Source organism: Triticum urartu, chromosome 5A, assembly GCF_056163025.1.
Source record: "Triticum urartu cultivar PI428250 chromosome 5A, HENAU_Tu73, whole genome shotgun sequence".
Classification (NCBI taxonomy): domain Eukaryota; kingdom Viridiplantae; phylum Streptophyta; class Magnoliopsida; order Poales; family Poaceae; genus Triticum; species Triticum urartu.
In genome coordinates this window covers 598,761,299-598,781,925 of record NC_141877.1, presented here as the reverse complement: position 1 = coordinate 598,781,925, position 20,627 = coordinate 598,761,299, and the positions used below count along the sequence as shown (strand labels likewise).

Here is a 20,627-nt window from a genome sequence, read left to right as displayed (position 1 = left end):
TCCTAAACCATCCAAGAAAAAGGATGATGAGGATTTTGAGCGCTTTGCTGAAATGATTAGACCTATCTTTTTGCGTATGCGTTTGACTGATATGCTTAAAATGAATCCTTATGCTAAATATATGAAAGATATTGTTACTAATAAGAGAAAGATACCGGAAGCTGAAATTTCCACCATGCTTGCTAATTATACTTTTAAGGGTGGAATACCAAAGAAACTTGGAGATCCAGGAGTACCAACTATACCATGCTCCATTAAAAGAGACTATGTTAAAATTGCTTTATGTGATCTTGGAGCCGGTGTTAGTGTTATGCCTCTCTCTTTACATCGTAGACTTGATTTGAATAAGTTGACACCTACTGAAATATCTTTGCAAATGGCTGATAAATCAACTGCTATACATGTCGGTATTTGTGAGGATGTGCCTGTTGTGGTTGCAAAAGTTACTATTTTAACAGACTTTGTTATTCTTGATACCCCTGAGGACGATAGTATGTCTATTATTCTTGCAAGACCCTTTTTGAATACTACAGGGGCTGTTATTGATTGCACCAAAGGCAATGTCACTTTTCATGTTAATGGTAATGAGCATACAGTACACTTTCCAAGGAAACAACCTCAAGTCCACAGTATCAATTCTATTGGAAAAATTTCAACAATTACTATTGGAGGTTTTGAATTTCCTTTTCCTACTGTCAATAAGAAATATGATATTCTTATTGTTGGGGACATGCATATCCCCATTGAGATAACCTAGTGTTATTTGAAAATTCTCCGGTTTCATGCAATTCAGAATGAGTTTGTTAACAAGACTTGATCAACCTTGTTAGTGGATTCCTTTTGATGAGCATGAGATGGATGAATTTAGAAAACACAACTCTCTGTACCCTCTTTTTACTTTCTGTTATTTATATTAAATAAAGCAAAAATAGTATTTTTTCTGTCAGTTTTCTGAATTATCCATGCAATGGAAAATACCCCGAAATAAAAGTTCTCCAAATGCCCTGAAATTTAAATATGATTTTTGTCTAAAATATTTGAGAATATCTAGCACTGAGAACACAGCAGGGGGAGCAAGCACCTGGCCACGAGGATCCAGGGCGCGCCCCCCTGCCTCGTGGGCCCATGGTGGCTCCCCTCCACTTATTCCAGCTACCACACACTCCTTCTTCCTCCCAAAAAAATCACTAGCCACCTCAAACCGAGTTCAAACTCATCTTGCTGGCATTTTCGATCTCCTAGCTCAAAGCTCCATTCACAAAATTACTTTCGGGGATTGTTCTTTGGTATGTGACTCCTCCAATGGTCCAATTAGTTTTTGTTCTAGTGCTTTATTCATTGCAAATTTTTGCTGCTTAGGTGACCTTGTTCTTGAGCTTGCATATCAAATTTATATGGTCAAAAGTGGTTTTAATGCATGATATTACCTCTAGGAACTTGTAGGAGTAGTTGCTATCAATTTTATTGAGTTTGGTTCACTTTTATTTTGAGTTACTAAAAATTTCAGAAAAAGATGAAGAGATTTTTGAGGGGCTCATCGAGCCGAAACTCGAAGGATAAACAAAGTGAAGAGAACAAGAAGCCCAAGTATAATTTCCCTCACACCGTGGAGGTTCGGCCGTGTGAATGGCCTTGTGATGATTTCTTGAGAGCAGCCAGGATTTATGATGATTTCTATGAGTTGGCTGAGAATGCAGGCCTCACCGTCTTCCTCCACGACCAACGCGAACAATATCTCTTACTCACCAATATCTTTGTGCAAAACTGTCATTTCCATGCTAGGAGCTCACCACCTTTGGTGCAGTTTTATTTATATGATGAGTATAAGGAGACATCACTTCATGATTTTTGTCGAGTTTGTTTGATCCCTTTTGAGGGTAGTGTAGAGGAACCACATCATGACAATGTGGAAGGGTTTATTGATACAATTACTGTAGGGGAAACGAGGAAGGTCTCCGATGCAAGAATTACTAGCATACATTTTCCTGTTTTACGTTACTTTGCAATATTTGCTAGTAGATGCTTAATTGCTTGCGGAAACTGTGGCAACCTTAGTGCCCCTGATATTGTTATTTTGTGCCATGCCGTTCCATGATGACACATTTAGTATGAGCGCTATTGTTGCAAAGCGGTTAAATCTTAACTGTACTAAGGGTCCGTCCTTGGAGGCATCTTCGCCTCACGCCTCGCTGCACACTTTAACATACCTATTAGGCATTATGAGAAGGAAGAGAAGTTGATGCCTCCTGTTTTTCTAGACTATAAGAATATGGTAGCACATGATTTTATCGTGAATAAGGAAAAGATGCTTAAGTACAAGCTGATATAAAAAATCACCCTGAGACTATTACTTTGCCTGCTCCTTCCTTGTTTGACTTATCTGCAAGCAAGTACCTTGTTCCGCCGGAGGCCATTCACGCCTACCAAAACCCCACACCAGCTACAGAGCCAGAGCCGAAACCACAATTTGATCCTCACCGGCAGTTTGTTTATCAGTGGAATCTGGAAGAGATCGCCAACCAGTGGCACCAGGGGAATTCTTCTCAGTACGACTCCAACTACAACTTTGGATATCCGCCAGGGCAGCCGTGGCCATAGACCAACTTAGGCCAAAAGCCTAAGCTTGGGGGAGTACGTATTTCTCACCGACATTACATTCATGTTCACACACTCATGCTAGTTGTTGGTGCTCATACTTTTTCATTGTATCATCCATGCTAGTTTACTTCCCTTTTTATGCATTCTTCTTGTGTGTTTGATAAACCTTAAGAAAAAATAAAAAATTAGTTGTAGCTTTTAGTTAGTTTACTTTCCATGCCTGTAGTGGTAGTAATTAAAAAGAAAACCCCAAAAGATTTCTCGTTCTTCTTTTGCTTATTGGGAGCTTTCCTGTGTAAATAGTTTTATTTCTTTTCTTGTTCTTTGGGGGTCGAGAGGAGAAGACCATAATAAAAACGTTGAGTGGCTCTCATATGCATTATTGTTGATCTAACAAAGAGCCCATATTATCTTGTCTTCTCTTGAATTGAATGCTTGCAGATTCCAGCTTAGTCCAATGCACGTGCAGTATTATTATTATTATTATCCACACTATTCGGTCGTGCAAGTGATAGGCAATAATGATGATTATATGATGAACTTATTGAGATGAGAAAAGCTGGTATGAACTCAACCTCTTTTGTTTTTGTAAATATGATTAGTTCATCGTTCCTGATTCAGCCTATTATGAAAGAAACATGTTTGCAATGACAATTAGAGATTATAGTTACTTATGCCATCCTTAATTAGCTAGGAGCTTACAATGGTTTACCTTGCGTGCCAACATGCTATTAAAATGGTTGTGATGTGGTATGATAGGGTGGTATCCTCTTTTGAATGATTCGAGTGGCTTGACTTGGCATATGTTCACGCATGTAGTTGAAACAAAATCAACATAGCCTCTACGATATTTATGTACATGATGCATTATATCCACCCCACCATATGTAGATCTGGCTGGGAGCCCCGCCGTCGACGAGGGCCACACCGGCGATCTCGCGCAACCTACCTGCCTCCTGTTTCCTCTCCGTTCTCCTCCTCTCTCCGACCCTTGTTCATCCGCGGCCGCCCGAGCTCGCCACGATTCATGGCCCTCTCCTTCCGCCAACTCTGGTCCGTCGCCGGTCGTCTGTGGCACGAGCGTCGCGCCTCCTCCTCGACCTCCTCGATCCGCGATGCCCTGACTGCACTACACACGTGCGCCTCGCGATCCATGACCGCCTTTTGCCGAGCTGCGGGATCGACGTCTGACCACCACCATGACCGGCCTCTTGCGAAGGTCCCGGTCGCAGTCTCCTATGCCTTTGGACCTTGGGAGCGACTGGGTGATTATATGCCAGGTAATCTATTTTGCTGAATTTGTTCAGAAGGAAAATCCTTGAGGTACAACACTGACCCGCTTCCTTGCTGTCTCATCTCGGCTGTTTTGGTTGAGCTAGACGCCAAAAGCAATATTGCAACACCATGCGTGAGGAACATGATTCTGCCAGTATTTAAGCAGTATACTTGCTAACACTGAGAGCTTAATTATCTTTGATGCAACCAGTCCGTCCAAGCATCCAAATGTACGATTCATGTGCCTAGAATCAGTACTTTTGCATGTCTGATGCATGCAGAAATATCCAAATTCGGCCATTAATTTGCCTTTTAGTACTTACTAATGTTTTTTTTATTGTTTTGGTTGATCCAGAGTTGATTTGGGATGTAGAGATTAAAGAACAGTAGGACGTCAGGTTCAGAATTGCCTTGGCATCTTCCAGTGTGGGACGATGTTGATTGTCGGGATTTGAAGATATGTGTGCCCCCATACCGTGGTTGAGCCTGTCGGTTTCGCACAGTGGCTGCACGACACCTCATGGACCCGATGTGAAGGTAGCATATGCTATTCTACAGTGCTTGCCCTCTGAAATCTTAATTGTTGGTTGTACAGTTAGTGCTAAACTGCAGTAATCTACTGCACTTGCATCTGAATTGTACATTTAATAAGTTAATACTTGAGAGTTAAGATAGATCAGTAATCTGGTTGGGGCTCTATTGTTGTGGCAATTTGGCAACCGTTGCTAGAGGTGATAAATCTGCGAGCATAAAGTCAATGTCCTGCTATGCCTCATAATTACAGTGCTTTCACATTATGGTAAATTTGTTTCCTAAAAGTAAAATCTTTGTCGTGCCCAATTCATGGTGCAGGACAAGTAAGCCATCCACACGAAGTCGGCGGCAGCAAGGGTGTGGGGCGTCGGGAGGAGCATCTGGGTTGAAGGTTCTGGCCCTCGCCATTGAGACTACCGTGTTCGTCGCCGAGTACATCTGGTATGTACGCAACGAACCTCCCTAATGCAATGTCGCTGCTGTTTATTTCATCTTTTGATTGCGGCAGACTATATTCCACTAAGGCACATTACGGAGTAGCTTTGGGATAGGGGCCAAACCTGCATATTTAATGGGAGCTTACTGTTCAGTGAGGATTTTCCCCCTTAAAGTCATATTGTTAATATCCAAAAAATTTAATGGGTGGGTGGTGATGTCCCACTGCTTTGCCCTTTTAATTCCAGCACTTAAATAAGAATTGGAGGGCAGACGTTGCACAAATGGATCATGTGGCATTTACTACTGTTGTATTATCATATCTAGCATCTCTCTATAAAAAATAAATCTAGCATTAGTTTTGAACTTCTGATGATGTAAGGTAAACACAGAGGCATATCTTCATCATAGTTGCATCCTTTATAGCAGAGATTTTGTTATGAAAAAATTATTTTGTTGATGGAAGCCTTTGTGCTTCTGTCACTTAGGACGTGAAGTTTTTGTAGACAATCTTAGGACGTGAAGTGGGATGCAACATCTATAGATCTACTGACACTGAAAGGTGGTTGTTAGTTAGGTTCTGATTGTGCCAATCAATAATACACAATTGTTACTAGGGTTCGGCTACGGATGCCATCCATCAACTCATGTTTAAAGTGTGCTTGTGAGATGCAATCCGATCTCTCTATCTTTCCCGCTGAGATGCAGAGGAGCTCGGTGTTTTAGGGTCTGGCTGTTGCTGCAGGGGAAGGTGGAGCTGCGAGGAAACAAGACAGGTGGACAATGCGACAGGAAGCAAGAATGAATTTCTAATCAATCTACTGTCTCCCTTGAGTCGGGGTGAACGTACCACGCACCACGTTGTGTTTATTGATCTGGAATCCTAGAGGATCACCCACCCTCGTAATTCAGTATTGAGATGATCTCCTTAATTTCTCAAATGTGTTTTATTAAATTGGATTCCTATAATTATCCTTGCTCTAATTTGATAGTTTTACCCTCCCGAGCATGTTGTGCTTCCATAAAAACATGAATATTTCTCAGCCATTTTATTGAAAATGTAGTCGTATGCTTTCACATTGACTCTGGATATTCTCCTAAACGAAGGTCAAGAACAATTGATTTTATCGGCAACAGGAGGCGCTTATCAGTCGCCATCAAGTGCCTCAACCAGTGCGGCGTCCAGGTACACACATTGCTTCATCTCCTGTGCTATCTCATCGTCTAGACAATATATCCATGGGTGACCCCTGTACTTACCTCATCTCCAGATTAGAACATAAGTGTCCGTAGGAGGGTAGGATCTAGGCAACTGCAGTACTGATTGTCCAGCTAGGCAACAAAGTCGACGGGACAAATAACATAATCTTCAGATTAAGTTATATTCGAAAGTCAGTAGGCTTTTCATGATTGCCAGTGGTAAAACAAGCATATATTTCTTTTGATTATTGACATAGCACAGCTTAGTAGAGTGTACCAACCAACATTGGGTTTGGGAGGTCATTTAATAGGAAACACTTCGCTGCAAGTTTCTTCACCATTGAACACAATTCATCACAAGACTTTATATATGTTGGCTGTCATGCATGTACGTCTGCAACTAAATAATTACAGGATGTTGTGTGCTTGTTCTATGTCCAGCAGTAAAGATGTTTGAAGTTTTGTACCAGTTTCCAATAGATCATTTCCTACAACAATATTTGTTTTGCAATCCAAACAAGTAAATGTCTTGTAAAGAAGTAGATGTTTCTGCATATCAACACACCATTCAAGTTACTTACAGAATGATTTTCTTGGAGCGTTCATAATTTCACGTATGTTTACATCATTATTCATGTGTGGGTTGTATTGTGTTTTCTTTCGTGGGGTGCCGGACGCGCTACTGACGGTACTAGCATGTTTGGGCTGGGGAGACAGAGATGGTATGCGGAGTAAGAAGAGTGATTTAAGGGGAGAGAAATCATAACAGGGGTTGGTGGAGCAGAAGAGGGCGAAGGAAGACTTGTGGGGAGCTGCGAGGAATAGATTTTGGGGTATGTTACTGTTTTATGTGTGATATCAGTTCATAATTTACTGCAGCGGTCAGTTCTCTACTTTCTATGTACTAGGTTAATTCTATTTGCTAGCCTTAAGTGTTTTTTCTATACCAACTAAATATTGTGAAAGTAACCCTGAAACATACACACATCTACTAAATGCAAAATTGTTTCTCTGTTGATACGAACAATCATGTAGATTACTGCATGTAGTTTCGTTTTGCACACAACATACTCTCCAGTAGTGCCGAAATTAGAATCTCAATCCCTGTCCATTATACAAGATGCAAAAGAGTTCAGAATAAGATATTCATCATCATATTCACGCATTTTCTGTTGTAATATATATTTTGTATTTGTGTACAGTTGGACACATTACACATACATACAGTATGTCTGACTTATGCAGAAGAAAAGGGACCCTTCATATAAATTATTTGCATGCTCATAGTTATGAACTTAATACACTTTGCCTGGCATTCATAACCATTATACTTCCTCCTGCCCAAATTTGTTGTCCTACGTAATAGTGTTCCACTTTGCGCCTACCACTGGTAGCTGGAAATTAGATATAATAATAATCAGTTTCCTTGCTAGATTTGTTTCCTTATAGGATATCCTGCCGATTTGATCTATTTTTGGCTAGAGCACATGGGATCAAACCAGAGGTAATCAATTTTCTATGTTCACCTGATTAGTTATAAGGAATTTATTACCTCTGTTTTATTTCCAGGATACCAAAACCAGTGGTAACGTTTTTTATGGCTTTGAAATTCTGTACAAGGTATTCTCATGTCTAAATACTAGAATTGTTTGTTCATTGCTAAATTGTTAATGAGGGGTCCATGTAGTGCTTTCAGTGGAGACACTAGACCATCTGATGTTCATTTAGACATTTCTATTCAAACTTTCAAAGTGATTGTTTTCTTTTTGTGTGTCCATACAGTTGTTTGTGTGCATCCAATATAAAACTTGCTATGAATTTGCACCACCTACACCCTTTTTCCATGTCTTAGTCTATATGAATTACCCACTTTATATACCGCAAAAAGAAATTACCCACTTTATAATAACTCACATGTTAATTAAAAGGAAAAAGATCTGAACCATCGACACTCTATAAGTTAAGTTGTTCAGCTAAAATTTAACAAAGAGATATTTGATTACATGGATCTCTAATTTTTCTGCAGTGTTGTAATTATATTGTCTCGGGTGTTGTTGTAAGTTCCTTGTATCATGTTGACTTACTCCTTGATCAATAGGGATGTGGATACAAAATTCCGTTTTCCACTACTTATATTATCCTCATTGGACCTTAAGCTATAATCATCGGCTGTTGTTGTGTGTCTGCCTGCCTGGCAATGTTTCACCTCTATTTTTGACCTACTGTTGACTTATTTGGAACCTGAGAAAGAATTATTTTACATGTTAGAGTACTCTCATATGTTTGAAGTCATAAAACCAGCTGAGATAATGAAATAATGCCAGGTAATTACTTGTGGTTTCAAGGTTGCGCAAAGGAGAGGAGGCATGGTTCAAGGTCGTCTTCTGGCACTGGTTTGCCAGCTAGGTCCTCGACAACATCTGCGCCTCATAGGTCAGCCATGATTCTCGGATTTTTTGTTCTGCTGTTATTCCCAAAGAAACATTGTAGTTCTTTTGGACGGTCAAAGATTATTCAGTTACTGAAATACTTCTTATCCAAAGAGCTGGGAATATTTAAAACATCTAAATTGCTTATCTCAACACTATAATAGAAAGTACTATCTCGGAAATAATAACAAAACACTGTGATAAACTGGGCACCGGAGCCATATTGACACAGACCCATGATCAATGATATGTGAGCCAAGTCTTGATACCCGTGAACTTACAACCACCCATTGAGTACATGATTTCTTCCATCTCCTTTTCTTTTGTTTTCCAGGGCAGATATTCCACCGTGCATTGTATTTGACCATACTTAACCAAGTTGATTCATATCAATAAGTATCTTTTGGTTTTCTTCCAGTTTATTAGGCATGGTCCCAGACACAAATTCTGAAGCTTCAATAATTTGGGTGGTCTAATAGTTCCTGTATAGCTTGATGTTGTATCAGGTGTAATATTTTGTTGTTGCTTGATGTTGAATCAAGACAAGCTAGGGTCAACAAGGAACAGAGGGGTTGACACATGGAGAAGCGGGAGCATAAAATTCAAAAGGTATTGAACATGTGTATGGATTACATTGGTGAGTGAATGGTGTGGCACATTGAGTCAGAGAGGAGTAGTTGCTTGTCTGGTATGAAAAACAGTTGTTTCTCGATTAGATTAAGGCGAAACTTATCTTCAACATGTGTGGTCTTTCATCACCATTTTAAAAGAGGTTCAATGCAAAATCCTCAGACTGCCAATTTTTACTTCATTGGAAGTATTTTATCGATACGTTTGGAACAATTCCCAGATTCCATGAAACATATTCATGGCACCAATTTTAACTAAAGAATAAATCAATCTCAATTTTGTTCTGTAAAAAATTAAAGCACTCTCCTTTCCTATGAGAAAAGAAAACATATACTCCAATTGAAGTAAGGAGTACAAAGTTGAGTCATTTTTGAGTCACTTATTGCGGGACGGAGGGAGTACTACATTGAAGCGATTGCCAATTCAAGGAATCATTTTCTATGGTCAGTCCAAACAAACAAAATTTAACCATATGGAAACAATATTTAGTTGCCATAGAAGTAATTTGACCCGAAACAGTTACCATCCAAAAAAGGAAGTGAAAAAACCATATGAAGGAAACTAAGTTCCAAAAGCAAGGAGTATCAACATTTGAAACAAAATATATTTTCATACAGAAGTAATTTACATCTATGGAAGCAATTTTTTGTTCATCACTAATCTGTATCAATATGTGTTGCGTTCTCTTTTTGAGAAGTGAACTCTGAAATCCCTCCTCATTCCAAACAATGAAATTCTGAGGCTGAAAGTACAAATTTGTTACGACATGACTTAGAGAAAAAATGGGCGTATTTGGAGCCGGATGGAAACATGGGCAGATTTGGAGCAGTGTGAAGACGGCGCACGCTGGTGTTGCAATGACCAAAAGAGCCGAAGTGAAAGAAGAGATGGAATGACAATGATGCAACCTTGTCGTGTGATTCTTGTATGTATATTTGAGGTTCGTAGGAAAATATGTATTAGTGAGATAAAGTGATGGAGATGCATCTTAGGTAGAAATGGAAACAGAGCCCAAAGATAAATAGAGAATTATTAGTTTGTGAATGAACATGTGGTGGAAAGATTGTTTTCTTGTTCATATGCCACATTTTCTTACTATTTCTACTAAGGTGAGGTGCCTTGTACATGCCATATTTTTAACATACGTAGTAGTGCGAGACAACAAAACAATGACATAGAAGCCACATGCATAATCAAGTTACCGCATATTGAGAGGATGGTTTATGTATGGACAAAGAGGGCTAGGGAGAAGTTCAACAAAAAACAGAGGCTAGATGGGGTGCATGGTGTTTGTTGGAATAGAGAGAAGATACTTGCGTGCAATGTTTTCGTCTGAGGCGGGTAACTTGAGCATTGTTTACAAATTTTTCCCTGGCCCATGGCAACGCACGGGCAGTCTACTAGTTTACATTGAGTATGACTTGAGTGGATCTCTTTTACCATGAATTACAATGTCTAGTCTGTCCTTGATCTTTAAAGGTGCTCTGCATTTATGTTTTGCAGTCTCAGAAAGGGCTAGCGAGATACCATCTTGTCATATCATATTATGATTTTTTTGAGAAAGTGTTGTCATCCGAGATTTATTATTATTGATTGCTAGTTGATTATGTCATTGATATGAGTAAACATGAGACCTAAGTGTTATTGTGAATATGGTTAGTTCATAATCTTTGCTGAAAACTTAAATGTTGGCTTTACATATTTACAACAACAAGAGCAAACAGAGTTTGTAAAAGTTTTCTTTATCATTTTCAGTTTATCAACGGAATTGCTTGAGGACAAGCAAAGGTTTAAGCTTGGGGGAGTTGATACGTCTTCGCCATATCTACTTTTCCAAACACTTTTGCCCTTGTTTTGGACTCTAACTTGCATGATTTGAATGGAACTAACCCGGACTGACGCTGTTTTCAGCAGAATTGTCATGGTGTTATTTTTGTGCTTAAACCCGATCAAAGGGAGATTAACTCTCCATCGGTCACCCATCACGTTGCGGTGGTAGAGGAACAATGCGGCAACTCTTCCCCTATTTTGAGGACTAACTATGTCCGGATTCCAGAGCTCTCCGAGCCGGATACCCGCTTACGGGAGGACATCACCCAAGCCCTGAACCTAGAATCAGGCAGTGGGCCAGACTTATCGGGCAACACTCCGGAACCCGAACTTCCAATATTGGAAGCTCCTCGGCCCCTGGGTCTCAGATCGGGTAGGGGTTCGGACTCAAATCCACCCACCCACCCAGACATAAACGATCTTTCCCACATCAGGCAAGAGCCCCATGAAACAGTACATCATTATTGGGCCAGATTCCTCCTTGTGATGAGCAAGGTTAAGGACTGTCACGAGGAAGATGCAGTCTCACTTTTCTGCAATAATTGCACGGACAAGGGAATCCTTAACGCCTTAAGTCGCCGTGACATATCACGCTTCACTGACTTGGCATCCATAGTACGGAAGTACTGTGCGATGGAAAGCACCTGGAAAACCGAACCAAAATTTTGGGATAATCCGGCCCCGAATATACACCTAGTCCGAAGTAAAAGGGTGCACTATCATAAGACACCCGAGCTAGTTGCAAGGAAACAAAACCCTCTACAGGGAATGGAACCGTACCGGAGGGATGGCTTAACGGACCCTGCAAAATTCATAGTACAGCGGATACAATACCAACGCACAGCCTTAGAGCATGTTGGATACTCCGGCAGGTGGCCAAAAGTGGTGAGGATCTTCTTATCCCAAATGCCACAGAGCACCATCCCGTGGATAACAATATGGTGTTAACAGTCTTTGAGACCTTCGCGTCAAATAATAGGCGCAAGCGAACACTCCGCAGCATGGCCGAAATCTTCCACGTAGCAGCAATAAATCCATGGAGTGACACGGCTATTACCTTCAATGCCAGTGACGAACCTAAATTCCGAACAGCCCGAGCACCAGCCGCACTGGTCCTCAGTCCAATTGTGGACGGCTATGAGGAAACTCTTCAAAAAATGGAAATAGACTGGAACCGCATTGAGCAAAGTAGCACAACCTTCAGGGGAATCATACCCAGTCGAGAGGCACGGTGCGCTGGGAAAATCACACTAGATGTGGTATTCGGTACACCAGAGAACTATAGGTCTGAAGAAATTACATTTCAAGTGGCCCCGTTCAGCAGTGGATACCACGCCCTTTTAGGACGTGAGGTGTTCACGATCTTCCGAGCCGTACCCCATTATGGGTACATGAAGCTCAAAATGCCCGGGCCCAACGGAATCATCACCCTCACCAGTGATCCGGACACAGCACTCTGCGCCGAAAACAAAACAGCCGCACTGGCCCTCGAGGCATTATCCGAAGCCCTCTCGGCCGATGAATTAACCACGCTACGCTCCACAGTGGACAGGGATGACGTGATACTCGATAAGAGATCCAAGTCCACCTCTTTTAAACCAGCGGATGAAATAGTCAAATTCCAAGTCCACCCAACGGACCCTACAAAAACAGCCTCCATCGGGGCACAGTTAAACCCCGTAGTGGACGCCGCACTACGAGAGTTCCTGCGCGAGAATTGGGACATATTCGCCTGGCATCCCTCAGACATGCCAGGAATCCCACGCAGGCTGGCTGAGCATAGCCTCAATATCCTAAAGGGATTCAAGCCGGTCAAGCAAGCTCTTCAGCGTTTCTCCAAACCTAAGAGACAGGCCATGGGAGAGGAACTAGCCAAGTTATTGGAGGCCAGATTCATCAGAGAAATAAAACACCCGGACTGGCTAGCAAACCTGGTGATGGTACCAAAGAAGGATAAATCCTGGCGCCTTTGTGTCGATTTCAAGGACCTCAATAAAGCTTGCCCAAAGGATCCCTTCCCCCTCCCCCGCATCGATCAAATTATCGATGCTACCGCAGGACACGAGTCATTGTGTTTCCTCGACGCATACTCCGGTTACCACCAAATCAAGATGGTAGAGTCCGATCAAGCCGCAACGGCATTCATCACACCATACGGTCCCTTCTGTTTCAACATAATGCCTTTTGGGCTCAAAAACGCCGGCGCAACATATCAGCGCATGATTCAGACATGTCTGGAGAAACAAATCGGCAAAACAGTAGAGGCATACGTAGACGATGTGGTCGTCAAAACCAAACACGTAGACTCTTTGATAGACGACTTGAGGCTCACATTCGACAACCTCCGAACATACGACATCAAGCTCAATCCGGAAAAATGCGTTTTCGGCGTACCAGCCGGAAAGCTCCTGGGTTTCATTGTCTCCAGTAGAGGTATTGAAGCTAATCCAGCCAAAATCCGAGCTTTGTCACAGTTGGCTACCCCAACAGACCTCAAACAAATCCAGAAGTTAACTGGATGCGTGGCGGCTCTAAGCCGCTTTATCTCCCGCTTAGGAGAAAAGGCTTTACCCCTTTATCGCCTCCTTCGGCGCACCAAACACTTCGAGTGGGCGGACGCTGCCACAGCCGGATTGGAAGAAATAAAGACCATTTTGGCAACCAACCCAATCCTGGCCACGCCAAACATCGGTGAACCAATGCTGTTGTACATTGCGGCAACTCATCAAGTTGTAAGCGCAGTGCTCGTCGTCGAACGAGAAGCTGACGGACATAAATTCCCTCTTCAAAAGCCGGTATACTATGTATCCACTGTCCTCAGTCCATGCAAATCACGGTACCCACATTATCAAAAGATAGCCTATGCGGTATTCATGGCATCCCGGAAGCTGCGACACACTTTCAAGAGTGTTCGATTACAGTAGCCTCGGAAGTGCCACTTAATGATATTATAAACAACCGCGATGCCATGGGCCAGATTGCTAAATGGGCCATTGAGCTCCTCCCGTTCGACATAACATACAAACCTCGACGAGCCATTAAGTCGCAAGTATTGGCCGACTTTGTCGCCGAATGTACGGAGGCCGAACTCCCTAAAGAGTACGGCGCATACTCCAATTGGATCATGCACTTCGACGGTTCTAAAATGCCGACTGGTCTAAGGGCTGGCATTGTCCTGACATCCCCAACCGGAGATACCATTCAGTACGTGCTGCAAATATTGTATACAGACTCCAACAACGCAACCGAATACGAAGCTCTGTTGCATGGTCTTCGAATGGTAGTCTCCATGGGCATTCAACGCCTGGAGGTGCGTGGGGATTCAAACCTCGCAATATCCCAAATAAATGGAGACTTTGACGCCAGGGATCCAAAAATGGCGGCCTACCGAAACGCCGTCCTAAAAATGTCAGCTCGGTTCGAGGGGCTCGAATTTCACCATGTGGCTCGGGAAAACAATCAGGCGGCGGATATCCTCACCCGCATCGGCGCAAAACGCAATGCCGCCCCCAACATATTTTTGGAGAGGCTGTTCAAGCCATCCGTAGTATGGGAAGGGGACACCGGTAATAATAGTCCGGACCCGGCCAAAATACCCGATACCGAACACTCTGACACAATCGGAGGCTCTGCCACCGAAATAACACCTTTAGCCCACGTAATAATGGCCATCATTGCCCCATGGACAGAACCATTCCTGTCCTACCTAACTAGACAGGAACTTCCAGAGGACCAAAATGAGGCACGCTGCATAGTGCGGTGATCCAAGGCCTACAGGGTCCATGAGGGAGAATTATACAAAAAGCACTACCGGGGTCCTTCAAAGATGCATCTCCGAAGAGGAAGGGCGGAAACTTTTGGCAGAAATTCACGCCGGACTCGGCGGTCACCATGCCGCAGCCCGGGCTCTTGTAAGCAAGGCCTTCCATACATGATTTTATTGGCCAACGGCCCGGGCAGATGCACAGGACTTGGTCCAACGTTGCGCCGGTTGCCAGCTCTTTGCAAATCAAAGCCACATGTCACCCACCGCCCTCCAAACAATCCCCATTACGTGGCCCTTTGCGGTCTGGGGGCTTGACATGGTTGGACCCCTTAAAGGGGGAACCCACAAGGAAAAATACTTACTAGTCATGGTGGATAAATTCACCAAATGGATAGAGACCAAACCTATTAAAACAGCCGAATCCGGACCGGTGATAGACTTCATATCCGGGGTCGTACACCGTTATGGCGTCCCCCACAACATCATCACTGACAACGGCACGAACTTCACGGCCGATGAGGTAAAACTCTGGTGCAGTAAAATGGGCATCAAGCTCGATTACGCTTCAGTCTATCACCCACAAACAAACGGCCAGGTTGAGCGAGCAAACGGTCTTATAATGAGCGGCATCAAACCCAGATTAGTGTGTTCCTTAATGGAGTCTAACACGCACTGGGTAGAGGAGCTCGACTCCGTACTCTGGGGGCTGCGGACCACGCCGAACCGTAGTACTGGATATACACCCTTCTTTATGGTGTATGGCGCATAGGCAATCTTGCCCTGTGACATAATTCATGATTCACCTCGAGTGTGCATGTACGAAGAAAGAGAAGCCGAGCTCGATCGGCAGGACAGTCTGGACACCTTGGAGGAGGAGCGCGACGTAGCAAAAGCCCGTTCCGCATTTTATCAGCAACAGGCTCGCAGATACCAAAGCAGAGAAGTACGGGCCAAAACTTATAACGTTGGCGAACTAGTTCTACGCCTGCCGGATAAGAAAAAGAACAAGCTCGAGCCCAAATGGGAAGGTCCCTTCATTATTGACCAAGTTCTGACCGGTGGAGCGTACCGACTGTGGGATGCATCGACTAATCGACTCGAGACGAACCCATGGAACGCGGGCAGGCTCCGAAGATTCTACGCCTAGCGCCGGACTCTATGTTCGTTTCCTTCCTCTGTCCATTTTTTGCATATACATTATCTGTCTTGTTTTTCTTTGTTCCTTTCTTTTATTCTTTCTATAGGCCTTCAAGGGCCAACTTGTGCCTCGCTCGCACATTATAGATGCACTAGCCACGCTCATCATACCTGGGGGCTTCTTTCACAGAAGCTTAATTATTTATCTGGGCCTCATGCCCCGCACATGTGTTATACTTCCGCATGTACCTTTTTCGCCATTATATGCATCGATATGACTTAAGTTTTGGCCAAGCTGGGTTGCCTGGCTCTTGTATTTATGCCCTACATTCCCGTTAATTCGGCTAGGGCATAAGGGGAGCACCTCTGCGATTGTTACTACCGGGTCAGCCGGATGTGTACCTCGGACTGGGTGAAGCCGAAAGCTAGCGTTCTTAAGGGAATATTTGGTCGGTGAACAAAAGATAATTTTTCATTTTCCATATCTGCCCCCAGATGTTTTTTCCTGTGTTTCTTATCGCAGTCCGGACATGCACTTTAGGGCATGCATACCCAGGGAAAGGAACCCTTAACGGAACTATTCTCCCTGGAAGATGTTTCTTACTACCCATGTAATATAACATAACTAGTTGGGCACTTGTCTGTTCAAGCACTAATGACCCCTACGCCTGGTCTCCACGCATACCCCGGTTCTTATATAACTGAGCGGGTATTCGGATACACTCCGGACTATCGGGTCCTGAGGTTTAAGCGAAAAGGTCCGCCATGACAAATGATCTGCAACCCGGCTAGAAGGCATTATACATGTCACTTTAATTACATAGTCATGCAGACTGACTAAATTCTTCTTCTATACCATCCAACAGGCGGTCTAGCCTACAATCCTGTTGGGAATACTTTGCGGCTAATTCTACTTGCCCATAAACTAAGCTAACAGGGATCTCTTTTCCGTCGGGCCCCACAGGTCCGACCTCGGCCATGTGATTTGGGTCAGCCTTGGTATACCGCGTCTTCACCATGGCCCAGGCTTCTCTGGCACCTTGTCGGTAGGCTGATACCTTCCATAATCGGAAGCACCACCGTGCTCCCTTGAGCTTCTCCGTAAGCTCTGCAATGCCTTCTGGCAGGGAGACGGATGGCCACAAGGCCTGGGCAACACCTTGCATCACCTGCCGAACTTGTTCGTGCAGATGTGAAAGCTCGGATAGAAGATCACCAGTAGACCCGGGCATTTCCTCCGTGGGACGACCCATCAGCATACCTACAGACATAACGTTGTTAGTCAGCTTCTTCGCCGAACTCCTTCAAAAGGATTCGTTCAAGCACTTACTGAAAATGCCGCGTCAAAGCCGCTTATTCTCCTTCTCGGAGTCTGCAAGCTGGGCTCGAACATATTTTAGTTCCACGCTCAGCTTGATATTGGCGTCTTGGAGATTGTTTTTCTCCCGCCTAACCTCAGTCAGCACGCGTTTGCCAGCCTCCAGCTGCCGCACGACATGCTGGTCCTCCGGATTTTCTCCGGATTCATCTGCAACATCTATTGTTAGATCTGCAGCCACGCCGCACACTAGATGGTAACCATCATACTTTAAAATAAATGTTACCAGCGGGAGACTTTTTCGGCTCCTTCAATGCGGCAACAGCGGCCCGCAGTCGGGTCTTGCATTCCACCAGCTCCTATGACAGCTTAGTATTCTTCCTTGTGAGAACCTGCATAATAAAGATGATCCTTAAATCAGTAACTGTTTCAAGTCTTAGGGGCTACTGATACATATAAATCGTCAGATTTACTTACCCGTACATCCTTTACATACTGATCCGTGGCTCTGGCTAGACCATCTTGAGCAGCACGGAGGTACGTCTCTCCAGAATTGAAGGCATCAAATGCCTCTGGTGAGAAACAAGCGTCGCGGAGTACGGTCCGGCGGCGCCTATGATTCATGGCTCTTTCCACTTCTGAATTTGTGGCAGATAATCTATCTGCATCCTCTGTAGGAGGATTATCCTGCGCCCGCCCCATATCGGCTTCCGCCTCTATGTCCGGTCCTGGCGCCCGACTGGTGGAAGCGTGATTAGCAACATCGCCGGACATATTCTGGCGAGCGTTTTTTCTGTTAAAGAAACACGGGCGTCATTACATTTCGAGAAAGACGACAACCACAGAGCGGGGTTTTTGTTATACCTTTGCGTCGGCGTCTCCATCCTGACCGCCTTCCTTTTTGGCCTGCCCAGCCTCGGTGCCTCTTGTTGGCGAGTTGCTGTGGGTACGGCAGGGCGTCCCGAATGCCTTCCCTGTAAAAACACCATATGTATATGGTAGGTGAAGTGTCTAAAAGGGGGTCCTAGTTTTTGGAGTTGGGATTTTTGGTTTTTCTTACGTGTGATGTAGGAAGCAGTCCGGGATAGTCGTCCATAATGGCCACCATGGCGTCATCACAACTTAGTTGATAGAACTGCCAGTCTATCAGCTCCACGAATATAACCGGATCTTCTTCGAGTCCGGAGTCGAGGGCCCCGTCAGGGTCCTCTGGTTGTGGAGAAGGGCTGCTGACCTCCTTTATGGCTTTTCGCAGTTCCTGCCGCAAAGTGGCAAGGTGAATACTTACGACAAAGAATGCGGGAAAAATGGGAGTAAGGAGATATAACTTACCCAGCTTGGAGGATTGTACAGGGAGAATCCATCCCGTGGCTTGATGTGGATGAACTCCTCCTCCTCTCCCTTGAACAATTCAGACATAATTTTTGCTAAAGCGGCAGCATTGTCCGGACCCTTACGCCCGCAGCGGGTGGTATCATCCGCCCCGTTAAAACACCACAAGGGGTGCCCACGATATTGAAGTGGTTGCACTCCCCGCATTATGCAAATCGACATAACTTCAATTACTGTCAATCCTGATTGAGCCAGTGCTTTAATTCGATTCATCAGATAGAGGACTTCTCCATTGTCTTCCACCTGGAGGCTCCGTGGGCGCCAACTTCGGCGTTTCTTCGGAGGAGCATTGTTGAACTCAGGAAGACCCCGCCGAACAGGCTCCAGAAGGGGAACGTCCTCCATATAAAACCATTCTGAAGGCCAGTCTTCAGACAACTTCTTGGGGGTACCGGACAGGTATCCGGTACCGGCGATGCGCCATATTTCGGCTCCGCCCACTTCGTAAAGTGACCCCCTCTGTGTGCGAGGGACGAGGCAAAATAGCCTTTTCCACAACTCGAAGTGAGCCTCGCAGCCCAGGAACAACTCACAGAGAGCAACATAGCCGGCGATATGTAGAATGGAGGCAGGGGTGAAATTGTGTAATTGGAGGCCGTAGAACTCCAGGAGCCCGCGGAGGAACGGATGAATTGGAAATCCGAGTCCCCTTAATAAATAAGGAACAAGGCAGACCCGTTCCCCCATAGAGGGACAGGGAAAGCTCTCCGCTTGCTCCCTGCCATTGTAGGTGGCAAGCCCGGCTCGAACGGGCACCATATACGTCGGAGGGAGAAATCCCTTAGTCTGCAGTTCGACTAATCGACTGTGAGGGACTAAACATCTCTCCCAATCACCGGGCTTAGGGCTACGGGGGCAGGAGGAGGAGCTACGGGGGTCGGGCATGCTGGAATGGATCTTTCCGAAACAGGCTCTAATGGATTCTCGCTGGGGGAGGATGGTATGGATCGGATCTAAGAATCCCCATCCCTTTAATAGACAATTTATTTATCTAGCTAGGGGGCGAATGCAAAAACGCCCTGGCGCCTCGTATTCATTCGACGCGTGGGAGATAGCCCTTATTGGGCACAGAAGCCAAGAGGTCCAAACATTTATGGGCCAGACACTGCTTTACAAACGTTTTAAAGATGGAGAAGAACCCACCTTGCAATGTCGAAGACAACACTGCGCGCCGGACTCATCGTCATTGAAGCCTGGTTCGGGGGCTACTGAGGGAGTCCTGGATTAGGGGGTATCCGGACAGCCGGATTATATCCTTTGACCGGACTGTTGGACTATGAAGATACAAGATTGAAGACTTCGTCTCGTGTCCGGATAGGACTCTACTTGGCGTGGAAGGCAAGCTAGGCAATACGGATATGTATATCTCCTCCTTTATAACCGACCTTGTGTAACCCTAGCCCCCTCCGGTGTCTATATAAACCGGAGGGTTTTAGTCCGTAGGACAACATACAATCATACCATAGGCTAGCTTCTAGGGTTTAGCCTCTTCGATCTTGTGGTAGATCAACTCTTGTAATACTCATATCATCAAGAATAAATCAAGCAGGATGTAGGGTTTTACCTCCATCAAGAGGGCCCGAACCGGGGTAAAACATCGTGTCCCCTGCCTCCTGTTACCATCCTCCTTAGACGCACAGTTCGGGACCCCCTACCCGAGATCCGCCGGTTTTGACACCGACAAGGGGCTTCCCCGAATTCTGAGACTATGCATGTAGGACAAGATGAAGGAGGAGCCAAGGGGACTCAGAGAGAGGGTGGCAAATTTAAAAGGAAAGGGAGGAACAACAAGGGTGATCAAATCAAGGTAGATGTACACGGTGGTAGTAAAAGAGGTATGGACCAGATGGAAGTAGAAAGTGAGGAGCGGAAGGACCCAACGAAAGCCAGGAACAATGTTGATTACAACCCAGATAATGAAGCGGGGCTATCAGAACAGCCCTGCAAGCCCCAATGAAGGTAATAGCTTGGAATTGTCAGGGGTTGGGGAACGGCTCGGCAATTCAGGTTCTTATGGACATCCAGAAGAACAAGGACCTGCTACCTCTTGAGAACTGCGTTAGTTTTCCCCGAAGAGGAAGGG

The 20,627-nt window shown here is 44.6% G+C and overlaps 1 long non-coding RNA gene across 31 annotated transcripts; it reads left to right on the top strand.

The window, feature by feature from the left end:
- Positions 1-3,459: 3,459 nt before the first annotated feature.
- On the top strand, positions 3,460-10,576 carry LOC125538652 (uncharacterized). Of its 31 annotated transcripts, none has more exons than XR_015602843.1 (10): positions 3,460-3,878; positions 3,978-4,103; positions 4,229-4,410; positions 4,726-4,848; positions 5,588-5,618; positions 5,950-6,028; positions 6,760-7,546; positions 7,612-7,662; positions 8,367-8,475; positions 8,890-9,212. It is a non-coding gene; the product is annotated as an uncharacterized LOC125538652 (long non-coding RNA). The 31 variants fall into 31 exon arrangements; XR_015602840.1 differs by having other exon boundaries at positions 6,738-7,546; XR_015602831.1 differs by having other exon boundaries at positions 5,588-5,745.
- Positions 10,577-20,627: the final 10,051 nt, after the last annotated feature.